Raw genomic sequence first — 21,690 nt, 5'->3', positions numbered from 1 at the left:
TGTTCTGAGAAAGAGCTGCCAGATATTTACAGATAGTCCCACATTGAACTCTGTAATTAAAGTCTAAATGGATTATTTCCTTTAGTGCTACGAAGTTCAGCACTAAATGTTTTCCATGCAGTTAAAGCAGAAGAGAAAGAAGTGCTAACCTGCCCTGCCTGCATTTCTGTATAATGATCATTTGTTGACTTTCCATAACAGTTAATAGACTTTTCTCTTTCTGTTTAATTAGCATCACTTTATTATTACTGAGATATTTTACTGAGATATTTTGAAAGAGAAAGAAAGAAAAAACTGTCACTGTAATGAAAAATAAAACTGAGCTTCTTTATTGAAGCTCAGTTTTATTTTTCATTACAGTGACAGTTTTTTCTTTCTTTCTCTTTCAAAATATCTCAGTAAAATATCTCAGTAATAAGAAACCACATGACATTGTTATTATACTGTTATTAATATTGTTTGTTTCTGTTTTAATGTTGTCATATAAATCATTAGATATCATGTCAGTTGGGAAACTGTAGACATATTTTATTTACCTACTTTTTCGTTGGTCACTCTCACAGTTATCTGATCAAATTTGCCCCCTGTCTGTTTCTGATAAATAATATTTTGGAAGGATTTGAAAACTTGTTTAGCTGGAAATCTGGCAACCCAGAGTGGCGCTCAAACACAGTGACTGGAATGAAGGTGGAAGTGAAAGTAGTCGCTGCTTCTTCCGCTCTGGACACTGAAGTGGAGAGTCGTGTGTGAGATTAGTGGAGAGTTTAAACTCGGTCTTATTATTATGGATCTGCTGTTATAGACAAAAAACCTGATATGAACTGATTTAAAATGTGGACATATTTCACCACCAGCAGCGATATGACTGTATGAAGAACAGCGAAGGTGAGAGCAGTTAGCATCATGCTAACCAGGATAAACTGTGAACGTCGAACCTGAGTGAAAAAGAACAACAAGTAATATAAACAAAACATTAAATAAAATATTTCTTTATGATTATGATTATGGGTCATTCTACAGAAACGTCCACTTTTCATCTATCAATAGAAGTTACTGGTGTTACTGATCGTCGTTGGTATTACACATAAGGTGTAACATCAGAGTCAGTAACTCCAGAGACATTTTTAATGAAAAATGCTTTTTACAAAATGGCTGCAACAGAACGTCGAACTACATGTTGTCAGTCATGGAATATCCACTAAAATATGTAATTTCCATTTGTATTCTATTTTTTCCCAACTACCTAAGAATGAAGTAGGTCACACCAGTGACTTCAACTAAAAGCTTCATATGAAATCATGAGCTAAATGAGAAATGTTCTGATAACTGAAAAGAAACAGTGGACTTACTATGTGCTTTTCTTCATAGACCTTCAGAAAATAGGTAAAAGGAAGTCAAGTGATGTTATGAGTGTGATTGTTATTTCAAACTAAGAGATTTTTTGTTATGCAGTAACACCAGCGACCGGACTCCTGGGGACCACAACTTTCATTATGTATGTTAAAATATTTATTTGTCATTTGTTTTCTTTTTGTCATCATGCATGTCATAGTGATGTAAAGATTGTTGCAGTTAAAATAGCAAAGAAAACGTGTTTCTCACCCTTTAAACATGACTGTTAGGACAAGCACTTCTGTGGTGCTTGGAATTCAAGATAATTGATTTAAAAACCAATATTGCTAAACTGATGGCTCAAAAATGTGTAATTGTTAAAAGAACGTATTGTTTTATTTTAAAATATAAAGAAATTATAACCCTGATATGTAAACACTAGGGACAAAAAATGTACGTTTCCATAGAATGACTCAGATCATTTATGTGTATTTTTATGTAACTGTGAGTAAATCTCTCTCTCTCTCTCTCTCTCTCTCTCTCTCTGTAGGATTGTATTAGTGTGAGTCTGTAGGAGGAGATAAAGAGATAAAATGGCGGCTGCAAGAAACAGTAAGTTAAACTTCCAGAACCTACAAAAGGTTTTACTGTGAACATCATTAAATAATATTCAATCAGAGAGTTTATTTTTATTGTGGAGACACACGAGACACAACTATTAATGTGTGTGTGTGTGTGTGTGTGTGTGTGTGTGTGTGTGTGTGTGTGTGTGTGTGTTTACACAGATGAGTTTAAACTCTTTGGACCCTGTGATGATGAACAGCATCAGTCTCCCTCTATGGCCACTCTCTCCTGTCACCTGTCTCCTGAAATCAGTGCTGTTGCCATGGAGATCAGGTGGTTTAAGGGGACGGACTGTGTTTGTCTCTATAAGAACAGGCAGGTGACAGAGGGGAGGGGCTACGAGGGCAGAGTGAGTCTGTTGACTCAGGAGCTGCAGAGAGGAAACGTCTCCTTACAGATCAGAGACTGTAGAGGGTCAGATGAAGGAGATTATCTGTGTCAGGTCACCAATGGAGACACAACAGAGGAGTGTACAGTAAATGTGTGGGGCAGTAAGTATTCCAGAAGTTCACTCTACATAAACTCATCATCATCATCATCAGCGTCTCAGAATGAAAGATGAAGAGACAGAAATGAGAAACACAGATGTTCAGAATGGTGTTGTGTTCAGATAAAGGAGGTAAAACATACAGAGGATAAATGATGTTAATGTGGAGTGAAGGACAGATGGAGCATTTCAGTAGAAAAACAGTGACTCTGTTTCTCACTCTGACACTAAACCTCCACATCATGACTGCACAGTGGAAAACTTACAACTGCAGCTGAATTAAAAACTTCTAGAAGACAAAGTAAATATTTTAGATGAAAAATAAAAACTAAAATATTATATTTAATATGTGACGTCACTACAGGCTGCTGACTCACTTTCCCAAAAAAATCCTGTTCTTAACTAATTAAAGCTGCAGATCCACAAACTACAGACACTAAAAGGGGCGTGTTCAGAGTTGAGCTGCGCGTAGTGAGGAGATAAAACCGAAACTGCGCATCTTTATTCACACTTCAGTCGTATCTGTGGACTCGCGCGCTGTTCAGACTCGTTGCGCGCGGGGCGGAGTTGACCAATAAAGAGGCGAGTCTCAGTTCTCCGATTCAGACCCTGAACTTCAGCTCATTTCTCTTGAGCGATGTCCACTCCCGCCAGGAGCTGTATTAAGTCCAGCGCCCCCGTCTGACCATTTGATGAAAGCACAATATTTCAAACTGAAATTCATGTCTTTGAGTGGGAAATAAAAACAAAGTCATCACGACCAAATTTAAATATAAATATCATATAAATGAATAAAAGTATTTATAAAAACATTAAAATACAGATAGAAGATTAAATCTGATCTTAATCTTCTAAAGAGTTGAAGGTGAAGAATGTGAGTGAATGTGATCTCCAGCCTGTAGATCTGGTGATGATGGTGAAGATTCTCTACATCTGTAAAATCACAGCAATACTACAGTTTTACAGCTGAGTTATTTCAAGCCAGCTCACCTTCAGCCTGACAGGACACATCATGGATTTCCATCAACAAACATTCAAGATAAAAGCTTCATTTATTTAATCAAATGAAGCAAAGTTTTAGTTTAAACTCTAAATCAGTTTAGTTCAGTTCTAAATCATCTTAAATATTGAGTTCTTCTTACAGAATCACTGAACTGAGCTGAAATATGAACTACATACACTGTAAAAGTCAAACAGGCTGTTTTTGAGGTTTGAGTTACAAGAATTGTGTTGATTGTCTGAAGAAGCTTTAAGAGTAACGTGGATCAAAATGACTTCACAACTAAAAACACATTTATAGATCTTTAGTCATTATTTCCTCTTAAGGGACAAATCCTTTATCCTCCAAGTTAATATATTACAATCTACAAAAGTGTATTAAATTACATTTTGTTATATTATTTAAAAATATTTTTGTATTCTATTATTTAATAATAATAATGAATAATTATAATTATCTATAATAATAATAATATAATAATAATAATAATAATAATAGTCATAGAAAGTGGGTAAAAGCTCACAGATGTCCTGACTAAATGATGAGGGCAAAACTAATCTCATTTATTGACGTACTTAGTAAATAATACATTTAGATGTATTACTATTAGTACTAGTAGTGTATGTTATACTATTGTAGACTTTATTTTTTCATTTAAAGTTGCTCCCTCTGGCTTTTTCAGAGCTTCAGGTAAAACTCTAATAAAGAAGCTCTGTGTGAGGAGCTGATGGGTCTGTTATTCGGTCATTTAGAGAGAGTTTATGTGGTTCTTTAGTGAAGAAGCGTTTCTGAAAAAAATTGCTATTTAATGAACTTTCTTAAAAACATGTTAATGAAGTGATTTTGGGAAATGAACCCAGAATGATCAGCACAGTAAAAAAGCCTGACCTGCTGCTTGACGGCTCTGATTTGACCTGTTTTCAGCTCTCAGTTCTCCACATAAACCTGAAAACGTGTTGATGGTGTTTGAGTATTCGGCTCTCCTGAAGCTCCGACTCCTGACTTATACCAGTTAATCTTAGTTATTATATGAGTTAATCTGTGTTCATTCTGTAAATGTACTTTATCTGATTTTAACTGCTGCAGGAATAAAAACAATTCCTTCTCATGTTTGTTCATCAGTAATGAAGCATAACACATTATTAATTACTGATAATTACTATATTAGTTCATGAGTTGTTGATGCATAATTACTAGTTTACTAAGGAACCTTATTGTAAAGTGTTACCAATCATTTCTATAAGGGTTGAGTTTCTGCTGTAGGTTTACTCTTTAACTGTTTAGCTGAACGTCTTCATGAAGTTGTACTGAAAGCATTGAGTGACAGTTCAGTAGTGAAGGATGAAGAACTACAGTACAGATGAGAAAAGGAGATTCTGATAAGGAGATAAAGAGTTAAAAAGACTGAAATATTATAACTATTATAACTGTAAAAGTGTTTCTCATGGAGATTTGACTAACTTTGTGCTTCCTTCTGTTTTTATCCCACAGTACGGTGGGTGAGTACATAACTGTTTCCTTCTTTCTCTGCTGGTAGTGACTGATTTTATACTCTTATCACATCAACTACATTCAATACAGACATCAAGCAGCTACATAATATTGAGGTTCAGGTAAATTTCACATGATGAACAAAGTCTCTGATCTCAGAATGAAAGCTGACTTCATCTCCCTCCTTCCTTCCCACAATGCTCCTGTGCATAATCCCACTGCACTGCAGAAATGTAGAGACAGTGAAGTTCACTGATGAGAAAAAGACACAACAAATAAAAGCAGTCTGGCTCTGTTGGGAGTGATGTCACTGTTCTTATGTGATGATATATTTGAGTCGTTCATCATCAGTACATCATTATCATTAGAGTGTCTCTCATTACTGTAGTTTTCCTCTCCTCCATTACTGAAAATAGCCCAGAACACACACAGCAGGAGCTTCTGACACACACTCACACACACTATCTGCCTGTTTGATGAGTCTCTATATCAGTGACTCACAACAAGCAGCAAATAATGAAGAGTCAGCAGCTCTGAAAGACTCGATTACTGAGATCCTCTCATCTCTTTCACTTCCATTCACTTCATTTAAGAATCAGCGTCTCTTATTCAGTCTGCAGAGTCTCTCAGCACAGATTTACTAGATGATTTTTTTTGGCTTTAATTATGAAATATTCCTGCTGTTTTATTCACTTCTATACCCAGTAGTAAGATAGATAAGAGAGGAGTGAATGTTGTGTTTCCCCAACTTTGAAAGAAAATCTGATACAAACAGTATCTTAAGTATTTAATTCAAATGAACAGAGATGGATGTCATAGCAGTTTCTTAGTCAGATCACAGAGACTTTCTTCTGATATTTTCTGCTCAAATGTTTAAAACATTAAAATGTTCTTTGTATTACAAGTCCTTATTTATTTATATTATGTGACACTCAAATAATATAGTTAATCTCATTAGGAAATAACAGAATTTCAGGTGTAATAATGAACAGAAGGCTGTAATGTGTGTGAGAAGCTATGAAAGCTCTAGAGAGAAGCAGTTGGGCTGCTCGCAGAGAAGGTGAACGATGGAATATGGGAAGCGGCTGAACCAGAATATTAATCTCTTTAAATAGAGTTATTTTAATAATAATAATAATATATAGTATATTTAATAATGATAGAGACACATTCATATACATATGATCAATGAATTATAACACAGTACTGCAGGAAAATAGGATGGCAGAGAGAGAGAGAGAGAGACAGACAAAATTACAGTAGCAAATAAAATACTGAAACTAAAATTTCTAGTTCTAGAATGTAACACTGTCAGTCTGTATCAGATCCACATAAAGAAAAGAAAAAGCCACCCCAAACAACAGTGCATCATCATCTACATTCACTGTGCTGTTACATTTCCAGCCTTCCTAATATTTCAATATAGTAATTTGCTTATTATTTCATGCATGAAATGTTCACATTATATTATTAACTTCACAGCTTGATTCAGACACAGAAGAAGAAAGTAAGTATCAGTCAGTGTATAATGCTTTTATTGTGATGAGCTGATTGTTGATGAAGAATGTTTGTGTTGTAAAGACTGAATGTATTTATCTGTACTGTGTGTTCAGAGTGTTCAGCTGAACATCATCAGCAGAGAGAGTTACTAACACACACTTCAGCTCTGTATGTATCACTGTAGTGTAGAGCTCACAGCAGCCTGAGATGACTGAACACCATTAATAACACTGTTACCTCATTCACACACACACACACACACACACACACACACACATACACACACACACACTCACACACTCACACACACACACATACACACACACATACACACATCTGATCTACACACTGATATTGACAGATTGACACAGTGACGGTCAGAGTTTTCCACACTGATTATCATTAATATAATCAGAAATTAGTGTTAGAATCATTTCCTTACATGAACTTTAACAGCAGAGTCACATTTATATCAGCATTTATATTTAATACTGTTCTATGAAGACAATAACGTAGCTAATAATGAAATATGATAACTGATCAGCAGGATTTTAATACAGAGTTTACTGAACATAATAAACAGGTTACAGTCAGAGAAGCAGCAGAGAGTCAGACTTATTGAGGAGACAATCAGACTAACTTCTTAGAAGCTACAGAGCAGCAGATCTCAGACTACAGAAACAGCTTTTAGACCTCTTTAGTTTGCAGTTTCAGTTTTAGTGCTCAGTCATTTTTCCTCTCAAACTGTAAAATATCAACCTGACTACAGGTTTTTAAATCAACAAGGCTGCCATATGAAGACAGTTGTCTCTGCAGCTTGAGCTCTTGAGCTGTACCTCACTGACTGACCCTCAAACTGCACCTATACTAAGAACAATTTAACCCTCAGCATCTCAAACACCTCTAAAAGACACTGTCAGTGCTGTGTTTATATCAGCCTAATGATACTTCTGTAGGTTAACTAGACAGAGGGTGGCAACTAGCCTAACTTTACTAACCCTCTAAATTCTGACTGCTACATATTTAGTTTTTCATTTTCATTTTCATCCAAAGTTACAGCTGTCCTGTATGTTTTTGTTTCTTGGAAATATCTCAGCCACATCATGGCGTATCATCTTTAGATGTTAACTAACTAGCTTACTGCTAACTTTTAACTCTACTCAACTTCGTAAATGGATGTCTGGACTTGACCCTTTAATTTACACCCATTTAGACTCTTTAAACTCTCAATGGTGGCTCATTAAAGAAGGAAGGGATCGAAAAATGGTTCACAGGTTCAACCACTGTAGTTTACTTTTTGAGATCTGAGAAAGAGTTTGGACCCGAAAATGGCCGTAACATTATGCGTGGCATCAGATTTAACAAGCAGATTATCAGTAATGAATAATGTGTTATTCTTCATTACTCATGAATAAACATGAGAAGAGATTGTTTTTATTCCCACAGCAGTTAAAATTAGATAAAGTACATTTAAAGTACAAGAACCACACAAACTCTCTCTAAGTGAATAATAATAATAGGAATAATAATAATAATGTCATATCACAAAGTATTATATTGTATTAGTAAAACTATTATATCATCCAAAAAATTATTATTATAATATCAGATACTCTATGTCAGTGTATGTAAGTAAAGGTGGTTAAAACTCCTGTTCATCTTTTTTTATTTCTTGATTAACTAATGAGGACAAAACTAATCTAGAATTAAGAAATAATCTAAAAATATTACCTTTACTGTCAAGTTTCTGTGGTTCTTTGATGAAGAAGAGTTTCTGAAAAAACTCGCTATTTAACGAACTTTCTTAAAAACATGTTAATGAAGTCATTTTGGGAAACGAAAATGACTTCCGACTCCTGACTGTTACAATAGAGATTCATCTTTTAGTCTTTCATTCAGTTTATTCATTAGTTTTCCTTCAGCTCATGATCCTCATTCATTCATGAAGCTTCAGAACACAAAACTCTCTTCTTATATTTACCGTTTTTTAATGATTTATTTCATATGTTCCTTCATGATCTGTTCCTGATTGACACTATATTAGTTAATAATAGTTATTATATCAATTCATCTTTTAGTTCATATATCAGTTCATCTTAGTTATTATATGAGTTAATCTGTGTTCATTCTGTAAATGTACTTTATCTGATTTTAACTGCTGCAGGAATAAAAACAATTCCTTCTCATGTTTGTTCATCAGTAATGAAGCATAACACATTATTCATTACTGATAATTACTATATTAGTTCATGGGTTGTTGATGCATAATTACTAGTTTACTAAGGAAACATATTGTAAAGTGTTACCAATCATTTCTATAAGGGTTGAGTTTCTGCTGTAGGATGAAGAACTACAGTACAGATGAGAAAAGGAGATTCTGATAAGGAGATAAAGAGTTAAAAAGACTGAAATATTATAATTGTAAAATGTTTCTCATGGAGATTTGACTAACTTTGTGTTTCCTTCTGTTCTTATTCCACAGCACGGTCGGTAAGTAAATAACTGTGTTTCCTTCTTTCTCTGCTGGTAGTGACTGATTTTATACTCTTATCACATGAACTACATTCAATACAGACATCAAGCAGCTACATAATATAAAGTTTCAGGTAAATTTCACATGATGAACAAAGTCTCTGATCTCAGAATGAAAGCTTTTGACTTCATCTCCCTCCTTCCTTCCCACAATGCTCCTGTGCATAATCCCACTGCACTGCAGAAATGTAGAGACAGTGAAGTTCACTGATGAGAAAAAGACACAACAAATAAAAGCAGTCTGGCTCTGTTGGGAGTGATGTCACTGTTCTTATGTGATGATGGAATATTTGAGTCGTTCATCATCAGTACATCATTATCATTAGAGTGTCTCTCATTACTGTAGTTTTCCTCTCCTCCATTACTGAAAATAGCCCAGAACACACACAGCAGGAGCTTCTGACACACACTCACACACACTATCTGCCTGTTTGATGAGTCTCTATATCAGTGACTCACAACAAGCAGCAAATAATGAAGAGTCAGCAGCTCTGAAAGACTTGATTACTGAGATCCTCTCATCTCCTTCACTTCCATTCACTTCATTTAAGAATGATCAGCTTCTCTTATTCAGTCTGCAGAGTCTCTCAGCACAGATTTACTAGATGATTTTTTTTTCATATATTCTTTGTGGCTTTAATTATGAAATCTTCAGGATGTTTTATTTACTTCTACAGTCTTTTACTTCTTCAGACAGATAAGAGAGGAGAGAATGAAGAGGGAGGAGTGTCAGACTGACTGAAATATAGAATGCTCATTTTTGATTATTCACTGTGTCTGTTTAAATGAACTACATCACATCTGTTACATTACTTTTAGAGAGAGAGAGAGAGAGAGAGAGAGAGAGAGACCAAAATTACAGTTGTAAATGTAATACTAAATTTGAAAGTTTCTAGTTCTAAAAATAACACTGTCAGTCTGTATCAGATCCTCATAAAGAAAAGACAAAAAACCCCAAACAACAGAGCAGCATCATCCACATTCACTGTGCTGTTATTTTTCCTGTTTTCAGAATATGTAAATATAATAATTCATTTATGATTCCACACATTAAATCTTCACATTATATTATTCACTTCACAGGAGGCAAGTTGGAGATGTGAGTATAATTCAGTGTGTAATGCTTTTATTGTGATGAGCTGATTGTTGATGAAGAATGTTTGTGTTGTAAAGACTGAATGTATTTATCTGTACTGTGTGTTCAGAGTGTTCAGCTGAACATCATCAGCAGAGAGAGTTACTAACACACACTTCAGCTCTGTATGTATCACTATAGTGTAGAGCTCACAGCAGCCTGAGATGACTGAACACCATTAATAACACTGTTACCTCATTCACACACAGTCTAACACACACACACACACACACACACACACACACACACACACCTGATCCACACACTGATACTGACAGATTGACACAGTGAAGCTCACAGTTTTTCACACTGATTATCATTAATATAATCAGAAGTTTGTGTTAGAATCAATTCCTTACATTAATTTTAACAGCAGAGTCACATTTATATCAGCATTTATATTTAATACAGTTCTATGAAGGTAATAATGTAGCTAATAATGAACTATAATAACTGATCAGCTGGATCATGAAGTAAAGACAGAACAAACAGGTTACAGACAGTCAGAGAAGCAGCAGAGAGTCAGACTTATAGAGGACAGAATCAGACTAACTTCTCAGAAGCTACAGATCAGCAGATCTCAGACTATAGAAACAGCTTTTAGATCTCATAGTTTGCATTTTCAATTTTAGTGCTCAGTCATTTTTCCTCTCAAACTGTAAAATATCAACCTGACTGCAGGTTTTAAATCAACAAGTCTGCCATATGAAGGCAGTTCTCTCTGCAGATTGAGCTCCTGAGCTGTGCCTCACTGACTGACCCTCAAACTGCACCTATACTGTGAACAATTAAACCCTCTTTGTCTCAAACAGCTCTAAAACACACTGTCAGTGCTGTGTTTATATCAGCCTAATGATACTTCTGTAGTTTAGCTAGACAGAGGGTGGCAGATCATTATGTGTCAACTAGCCCAACTTCACTAACCCTCTAAATCCTCACTGCTACATATTTAGTTTTCATTGTTGTTTACATCCAAAGTTTCAGCTGTCCTGTATGTTTTTGTTTTTTTAGAAAGACCTCAGTCAGATCATGGCGTATCATCTTTAGATGTTAACTAGTTTACTGCTGACTTCTAACTCTACTCAATTTTGTAAATGGATGTCTGGACTCGACCCTTTAATATACACCTATTTAGACCCTTTAAACCCTCAGTGGTGCCTCATTGAAGAAGGAAGGGATTGAAAAATGGTTCACACGTTCAACCATTGTTGTTTACTTTTTAGATCTGAAGAAGATTTTGGACCAAAAAATGTCTGTTACATCATGAGTGGCGTCAGATTTAACAAGCGGATTATCAGTAATGAATAATGTGTTATTCTTCATTACTCATGAATAAACATGAGAAGAGATTGTTTTTATTCCTGCAGCAGTTAAAATCAGATAAAGTACATTTAAAGTACATGAACCACATAAACTCTCTCTAAATGAACGACTAACAGACCCATCAGTTCCTCACACAGAGCTTCTTTATTAGAGTTTTACCTGCAGCTCTGAAAAAGACAGACAGAGCAACTTTGAATGAAAACAAAAACAAACAAAGCCTACAAGAGTATAAATGTAACCCTCTCACTGGTATGGAGAAATCCACTTTGGTCATGTTTGCTAGGTTCGAAACAAGGAGGATGGAAAGAATGAGATGCAACAAAGGCTTGGAAGAAAAATAACAACAATGAATATATTGTTAGCTCAATAGCCATATACAAAACAAGGAAACAAATAGTTACACAAAGGACAAAAAAAAAGAAATAAAAATGGGCCCAAAAAAAACCTTAAGAGCTCTTCAGGTTCACTGTCTCTGAATTTAAATCTGAAGCTCAAAACTGCTATGCAGCTTCTTTTCTTTGGGATGAATCTCAGTTCAGTTCGTAAGGAAAAGCTTATCTGTTTCTCCTGTTCTCTCCCTGCCCGTGAAGGAACAACACGCAAGGCCGATGGCTTTCAACACGTGGTCCTGGCTCGCCGTTCTGGTCTCACTCACAATCTGACGCGTGTGCGTGCTTGAAGGATCCAAACTCAATGCAAAAAAAAAAACAATCTACATAAAAAAATACAACCATTACTACTCAACTTCTCAACAAGTAATTCTTGTGTAGATTCATTACAGAGGATTCTGTGAATAGCAAACAATTTACTTCGATACAGTAAAAAATAATGCTTTACTTATTGAACATTCTACTACTGACATCTTACCAATTCCTTCAAGATCAATTCTAAAAACCTTACAGCTGGAAATCTTCAATTCCTGTAGTACATTTGTACGTTAGGCGTCGAATTACAGTACAGACAAATTTAACTATGTAGTTTCGCTCTTAACAAATCCGAGCGCTAGCATTCTGCTTTCCAAAGAATACTTATAAAAACATGAACCTGAAATCATTTACAGAACCAAAACATAGTACAATCACAACTCCAACTGGCTTTTTTTTTCTTTTCTTTCGTTCTTTCTAATAATAAACCGTTTGAACAGTTTTCATCCTACTCTTTTATAGTCAGCAGCATAACAGGCTAACTCACACTGACCAGCATGAGAACAGATGAGTTTAACTCACCGGAGTTGCTCATTAAAAGGAGAAATAATCGACAGCAAAAGATCTTGATGGATAATTTCACCTTTACAGAGTGAAATAAGTAAAATATGGCTCAGTTCTAGTCTTCATATCTGCAAATTCGTACTCTAGGTCAATAATTCAATGCTCTTAAGAGTAGTAAATCCGAAGCTAAGCTGCAAGTGGTTTCGTGGTATCGTTCGTCTAAAACTGGTTTGGACCGGTTTTCCCAGCTGGCTCAGACTATCTTAAAGCGCCCTCTACAGGAAAATTCGAGAACTGCAACAACTATACCTATATATTTAAGTGTAGTACAAACATGAAATGAAAATAAACCTTCACTTTAAGTGGGTTACATAAATATAAGATATTATTACTACTAATAATAAAAATAATAATAATAACTTCATTATTATTATTATTATTATTATTATTATTATTATTATTATTATTATTGTTGTTGTTGTTGTAATATTGTATTAGAAAAACTATTATATTATTTAAATAATTATTATTACAATATTAGATATACTGTTCCCTATTATTCCCATCTGTATATGTGTACGTAATAATAACAATAAAATAATAAATAATAATAATATAATAATACATATGAAATGTTTTAATTACATTAATTGTTGATTATTATTATTATTATTATTATTATTATTATTATTATTATTGTTGTTGTTGTTGTTGTTGTTAATATAATATCAAATATAATTATACTGTGTTAGTAAAACTATTATTTAATAATTATTATTACAATATTAGATATTCTATTCCCTATTATTCCCATCTATTTGTTTGTTGTCTATAATAATAATATTAATAATAATAATAATAATATTAATAATAAAGTAATTGTAAAATGTTTTAATTACATTATTATTATTATTATTATTATTATTATTATCATCATCATCATCATCATCATTATTATTGGTGTTGTTAAGAACAACTTAGTACAAATTTATATTGTCAATACCAATAATACTCTTTAGAATATTTAAAATTTAATGGAATATTATAATAAATTCTAAAAATGTATTAATATTTTTTTAAATTATATTATATTATATTAAACAATATTGTCGATCTCCCTTGTAATATTAGATTTTATAATAGACATATGATGATGATTCATAGTATTAATAATAATATTAATAATATGATTGTTATTAATAATAATAATACAGTAATTGTAAAATGTTTTAATTATATTGATTATTATTATTATTATTATTATTATTATTATTATTATTATTATTGATGTTGTTAAGAACAACTTAATACAAAATTATCATAATTAATTATATTGTTAATACCAATGATACTCATTATAATATTTAAAATTTAATGGAATATTATAATAAATTCTAAAAATGTATTCATATTTTTAAAATTATATTATAATATATTATATTATATTATACAATATTATCGATCTCTTGTAATATTCGATTTTATAATAGACATATGATGATGATTCATAGTAATAATAATAATGTTAATAATATTATTATTAATGATAATAATACAGTAATTGTAAAAAGTTTTAATTATATTGATTATTATTATTATTATTATTATTATTATTATTATTGTCAGTATTATTCTTGTTGTTGTTGTTGTTATTGTTGTTGTTAAGAACAACTTAGTGCAAAATTAGCGTAATGAATTATATTGTTAATAACAATAATACTCATTATAATATTACAAAATTAATTGAACATTATATTAAAATTTAAAAATATATTCGTGTTTTTCACATGATTATATTAAATTACATTATAGTATATTATAATATATTATAGATATTTCTTGTAATATTAGATTTTATAATACACATATGATGATCCATAATAATAATAATAATAATAATAATAATAATAATATCATAATAATAATATCACTAATAATAATAACATTAATAATAATAATAATAATAATAATTATTATTATTATTATTATTATTATACGTTCTTATTAACTAATTAGGACAAAACTGATGTAGAAATAATCTAAAAATAATGCCTTTACTTTGGAGTTTCTGTGGTTCTTTAGTGAAGAAGTGTTTCTGAAAAAACTCGCTATTTAACGAACTTTCTTAAAAACATGTTAATGAAGTGATTTTGGGAAACGAACCCAGAATGATCAGCACAGTAAAAAAGCCTGACCTGCTGCTTGACGGCTCTGATTTGAGCTGTTTTCAGCTCTCAGTTCTCCACATAAACCTGAAAACGTGTTGATGGTGTTTGAGTATTCGGCTCTCCTGAAGCTCCGCCTCCTGACTGTTACAATAGAGATTCATCTTTTAGTCTTTCATTCAGTTTATTCATTAGTTTTCCTTCAGCTCATGATCCTCATTCATTCATGAAGCTTCAGAACACAAAACTCTCTTCTTATATTTACCGTTTCTTAATGATTTATTTCATATGTTCCTTCATGATCTGTTCCTGATTGACACTATATTAGTTAATAATAGTTATTATATCAGTTCATCTTTTAGTTCATATATCAGTTAATCTTAGTTATTATATGAGTTAATCTGTCTGTTCATTCTGTAAATGTACTTTATCTGATTTTAACTGCTGCAGGAATAAAAACAATTCCTTCTCATGTTTGTTCATCGGTAATGAAGCATAACACATTATTAATTACTGATAATTACTATATTAGTTCATGAGTTGTTGATGCATAATTACTAGTTTACTAAGGAACCTTATTGTAAAGTGTTACCAATCATTTCTATAAGGGTTGAGTTTCTGCTGTAGGTTTACACTTTAACTGTTTAGCTGAACGTCTTCATGGAGTTGTACTGAAAGCATTGAGTGACAGTTCAGTAGTGAAGGATGAAGAACTACAGTACAGATGAGAAAAGGAGATTCTGATAAGGAGATAAAGAGTTAAAAAGACTGAAATATTATAACTGTAAAAGTGTTTCTCATGGAGATTTGACTAACTTTGTGTTTCCTTCTGTTTTTATTCCACAGTCATGTTGGTAAGTAAATAACTGTGTTTCCTTCTTTCTCTGCTGGTAGTGACTGATTTTATACTCTTATCACATGAACTACATTCAATACAGACATCAAGCAGCTACATAATATTGAGTTTCAGGTAAATTTCACATGATGAACAAAGTCTCTGATCTCAGAATGAAAGCTTTTGACTTCATCTCCCTCCTTCCTTCCCACAATGCTCCTGTGCATAATCCCACTGCACTGCAGAAATGTAGAGACAGTGAAGTTCACTGATGAGAAAAAGACACAACAAATAAAAGCAGTCTGGCTCTGTTGGGAGTGATGTCACTGTTCTTATGTGATGATGGAATATTTGAGTCGTTCATCATCAGTACATCATTATCGTTAGAGTGTCTCTCATTACTGTAGTTTTCCTCTCCTCCATTACTGAAAATAGCCCAGAACACACACAGCAGGAGCTTCTGACACACACTCACACACACTATCTGCCTGTTTGATGAGTCTCTATATCAGTGACTCACAACAAGCAGCAAATAATGAAGAGTCAGCAGCTCTGAAAGACTTGATTACTGAGATCCTCTCATCTCCTTCACTTCCATTCACTTCATTTAAGAATGATCAGCTTCTCTTATTCAGTCTGCAGAGTCTCTCAGCACAGATTTACTAGATGGACTGGAAAGCATGAAACTAATCATAAAGTAGCTGAAGGAGAGATTTGAGAGCAGTTTTTATTTTTACTTTTTATGTGTAACTCGTGGCTTCAAGTCTGAAACCTTCAAGCTGTTTTATTCACGTCTACAGTCTGTAATAAGGCAGATAAGAGAGGAGAGAATGAAGAAGGAGGAGTGAAAACACACTGAAATAGACCAGACTACTATATTTTTTGTACATTGATTCTATTTAAATGAACTTTCTCCTCACAGCTCAGTCCAGTAGTGAACAAACACAATAAACGACTGACTCTGAGAGCAGATTTCCCTCCATCACTCAGTGAAGTAGTTGTGTTTCTCCAGCTGTGTTTGTTAATCTGTTTAAATAGAGACCTATTTTAATGACCAATACAGACACTTTCACATATATATCATCAATTAATTATAATATGGTCTCACAGGAAACAGACAGACAGACAGACAGACAGACAGACAGAGGACACAGACAAAAATTACAGTAACAAATAAAAAACTGAAGCAAAAATTTTAAGTTCTAAAATGTAACACTGTCAGTCTGTATCAGACCCTCATAAAGAAAAGAAACAGCCCAAACAACAGAGCAGCATCATCCACTTTCACTGTGTTGTTACATTTCCAGTTTTCCTAATATTTTAATAATTATATAATAATTATTATATTCATTTAATTAATATTTAAGGTTTCATGAATGAAATCTTCACATTATATCATTCACTTCACAGGGGTTTTCAGGGACAGAAGCACAGAGAGGTGAGTATAATTCAGTGTGTAGTGCTTTTATTGTGATGAGCTGATTGTTGATGAAGAATGTTTGTGTTGTAAAGACTGAATGTATTTATCTGTACTGTGTGTTCAGAGTGTTCAGCTGAACATCATCAGCAGAGAGAGTTACTAACACACACTTCAGCTCTGTATGTATCACTAAGTGTAGAGCTCACAGCACCTGAGACTGACCCATTAAAACACTGTTACTCATTCACACAAGTCTCACACACACACACACACACACACACACACAGTGAAGCTCACAGTGTTTCACCCTGATTATCATTAATATAATCAGAAGTTTGTGTTAGAATCAATTCCTTACATTAATTTTAACAGCAGAGTCACATTTATATCAGCATTTATATTTAATACAGTTCTGTGAAGACAATAATGGAGCTAATAATGAACTATAATAACTGATCAGCTGGATCATGAAGTAAAGACAGAACAAACAGGTTACAGACAGTCAGAGAAGCAGCAGAGAATCAGACTTATTGAGGAGACAATCAGACTAACTTCTCAGAAGTTACAGATCAGCAGATCTCAGACTGTAGAAACAGCTTTTACATCTCTTTACTTTGCAGTTTCAATTTTAGTGCTCAGTCATTTTTCCTCTCAAACTGTAAAATATCAACCTGACTGCAGGTTTTAAATCAACAAGGCTGCCATATGAAGGCAGTTCTCTCTGCAGATTGAGCACCTGAGCTGTACCTCACTGACTGACCCTCAAACTGTACCTATACTGAGAACAATTTAACCCTCTTTGTCTCAAACAGCTCTCAAACACACTGTCAGTGCTGTGTTTATATCAGCCTAATGATACTTCTGTAGGTTAACTAGACAGAGGGTGGCCACCAGCCCAACTTCACTAACCCTCTAAATCCTCATTGCTACATATTTAGTTTTCATTGTTGTTTACATCCAAAGTTTCAGCTGTCCTGTATGTTTTTGTTTTTTTTAGAAAGACCTCAGTCAGATCATGGCGTATCATCTTTACTTGTTAACTAGTTCACTGCTGACTTCTAACTCTACTCAACTTCGTAAATGGATGTCTGGACTCGACGCTTTAATATACACCTATTTAGAACCTTTAAACCCTCAGTGGTGCCTCATTGAAGAAGGAAGGGATTTAAAAATGGTTCACAGGTTAAACTATTGTTGTTTACTTTTTAGATCTGAAGAAGATTTTGGACCTGAAAATGTCTGTTACATCATGAGTGGCGTCAGATTTAACAAGCGGATTATCAGTAATGAATAATGTGTTATTCTTCATTACTAATGAATAAACATGAGAAGAGATTGATTTTATTCCTGCAGCAGTTAAAATCAGATAAAGTACATTTAAAGTACATGAACCACATAAACTCTCTCTAAATGAACGACTAACAGACCCATCAGTTCCTCACACAGAGCTTCTTTATTAGAGTTTTACCTGCAGCTCTGAAAAAGACAGACAGAGCAACTTTGAATGAAAACAAAAACAAACAAAGCCTACAAGAGTATAAATATAACATATTATTACTACTAATAATAACAATAACAATAACTTTTATTATTATTATTATTATTATTATTATTATTGTTGTTGTTGTTGTTGTTTTGTTGTTGTTGTTAATTGTATTAGAGAAACTATTAAAATATTTAAATAATTATTATTACAATATTAGATATACTGTTCCCTATTATTCCCATCTATATGTTTGTCGTCAATAATAATAATAATAATAATAATAACAATAATAATAATAATACATATGAAATGTTTTAATTACATTAATTATTATTATTATTATTATTATTATTATTATTATTATTATTATTATTATTATTATTGTTTGTTGTTGTTCTTAATATAATATCAAATATAATTATACTGTTAATAAAACTATTATTTAAATCATTATTTTTACAATATTAGATATTCTTTTCCCTACTATCCCCATCTATCTGTTTGTTGTCTATAATAATAATAATAATAATAATAATAATAATAATAATAATAATAATCCAGTAATTGTAAAATGTTTTAATTACATTATTATTATTTTTTTTATTATTATTATTATTATTATTATTATTATATCATCATCATCATCATCATCATCATTATTTTTGGTGTTGTTAAGTACAAAATTATCATAATTATATTGTCAATACCAATAATACTCTTTAGAATATTTCAAATTTCATATTATCATAAATTCTAAAAATATATTAATATTTTTAAAATTATATTATATTATATTATATTGTACAATATTATCGATCTCTCTTGTAACATTAGATTTTATAATAGACATATGGTGATGATTCATATTATTATTATTATTATTATTATTATTATTAATACAGTAATATTGGCAGTATTATTCTTGTTGTTATTGTTGTTGTTAAGAACAACTTATTGCAAAATTAGCATAATGAATTATATTGTTAATACCCATAATACTCATTATGAGATTAAAAAAATAATTGAACATTATATTAAAATTTAAAAATAATCATATTTTTCACATTATATTATATTAAATTACATTGTAGTATAATATATTATAGATATTTCTTGTAATATTAGATTTTATAATACACATATGATGATCCATAATAATAATAATAATAATAATAATAATAATAATACGTTCTGATTAACTAATGAGGACAAAACTGATGTAAAAATAATCTAAAAATAACACCTTTACTGTTGAATTTCTGTGGTTCTTTAGTGAAGAAGAGTTTCTGAAAAAACTCGCTATTTAACGAACTTTCTTAAAAACATGTTAATGAAGTGATTTTGGGAAACGAACCCAGAATGATCAGCACAGTAAAAAAGCAGGTTACAGACAGTCAGAGATGCTGCAGAAGAGAACCAGACTAACTTCTGAGAAGCTACAGATCAGCACTTTCAAACTCTCAAACGTTGAAAAAAAATGATCTCTTTAATTTGCAGTTTCAGTTTTAGTGCTCATCCATTTTTCCTCTAAAACTCTAGAATATTAACCAATAGAAATGATCTGGAAGAGGAGCAGATTATTATTATAAAGTGTTTAAAGGTCTAACTGTAAATACAGTAACAGCTAGAGTTCTTTAAAGAGTCTATACTGTATATTTTCAAGAATTTTATTTTCTCTTTTGATCCACTTATAACATTTGTGTGAAACAAAATCTGTAAATGAGCTCTGATTGGTTGTCCTGTATCTCATTATAAAAGCAGTGCAGGCTGAAACACTCCTTATAACTTCAGTGTGAATGGGCGGGGCTAAACTGCTGTTGGCTGAATGGAGGGATTTATCAAATGTGTTGGTTTTCCTGACACTTAAAACAGGCTCTATTTACAGCTTAGTTTCCATATATGGACTGTATGACTGAAGAGTGAACAACTTCATCACTGTTTATACTAAATCAAACTTTTATTTGAAAAACAAATTCTGTTTTCTGTTATGTGGCCCTTTGAACGTCTACACATCTTCATGTCTGTACAGAAAATACTGATATACTGTTTTGTCTTATTATGTACTATTTTAAATGTTTGTATTTTGTCTCTAATCAGAGTCTCCTCCAGTTCAGACAGTCTACGTTTCTCAGGTGAGCACATTTATTCTAAACAGACCACTAAATAGACCCTAATGTGATTTTTAAATCTATGAATATAAACATTGTTGTGTGTCAAAGCTGTGCAGGGCTGATAGTTGATAAAGTCTACATTAGTTTATTTTCTTCTTTTCTGTTGATTCTCTTTCATGGTGTTGAGTTGAGTGTTAGTACAGTGTTGATGCTGATCAGTGTTCTGTAAGTGATCATGATCCTCAGAAGCTGCAGAGCTGAACTACTTTTAAAGATGAAAAATAGTTCTTATATAGTTATTAATATTAATATTTGTCATGATCACAGCACAGTCTGACTGTAAAGTCACACAACTGCAAAAACTGATGTATATTATGTTGTTTAAACACAAGTTTAAAAGATGCTGTGATTTTTAAACAATATGAGTTTAAATCAGTTAAACTCACCAGAGTCTCAGCAGTGATTTAAACAGAGAAACAGTTATTGATCACATAACATACAGTATGACATCATCAAGGTTGGGTAATAAGGTAATACATATATTGGCATTATGTAATCTGGATATAAAACTGTAATCAATTACAGTTACAGAAATAAAAGACAGTAATTAGATTATTTTCAAATGAAGACTTTTTCCAAAAGTTTTAATGTTAAATATGACATGAGTGGTGTAGATTTAAAGAGCCTGTAATTTGGAGGAAGGGGAGGCGATCCTGCTGCTGGGAGAGATTTCTGAAGTCCCTGCCCAGCAGCAGTTCACAGTTTTTTATTCAGCCCATCTAAAGCAAATTTAGTAAACACTTTATTTGGATTGTCAGAACTGAGATCTGCAGTGTTTTCCTGAAGAAATCTGAATCAGGCCTTTAGCTCTGGATCTCCACACAGCCAGTAAACTCTTTCTTCTCATTGGCTGCTCTGTAAAATTCTACAGTTTGAAACCTTTGCTAACCTTAACCTGACAGGTTTTAACTAACAGTCTGAAATGTGAGAAGAGCGAAGTCTCCTGAGCAGTAAAGTTAGTTTTATTTTCTTTCTTCAGTG

At 32.5% G+C, this 21,690-nt stretch overlaps 1 protein-coding gene across 1 annotated transcript in view; it reads left to right on the top strand.

The window, feature by feature from the left end:
- The first annotated feature begins 694 nt into the window (after positions 1–694).
- LOC118802071 (golgin subfamily A member 6-like protein 22) overlaps positions 695–21,690 on the top strand; it is a 44,612-nt gene continuing 23,616 nt past the window's right edge. The window contains exon 1 of the mRNA XM_036562531.1: positions 695–885. The gene's annotated coding sequence lies outside the window, so the exon portion shown is untranslated. The remainder of the gene's footprint in view (positions 886–21,690) is intronic.

Source organism: Colossoma macropomum, unplaced genomic scaffold (assembly GCF_904425465.1).
Source record: "Colossoma macropomum unplaced genomic scaffold, Colossoma_macropomum, whole genome shotgun sequence".
NCBI classification, from domain to species: Eukaryota; Metazoa; Chordata; class Actinopteri; order Characiformes; family Serrasalmidae; genus Colossoma; species Colossoma macropomum.
The sequence above is the reverse complement of the archived record's forward strand: the minus strand, read 5'-3'. Positions and strand labels throughout refer to the sequence as shown.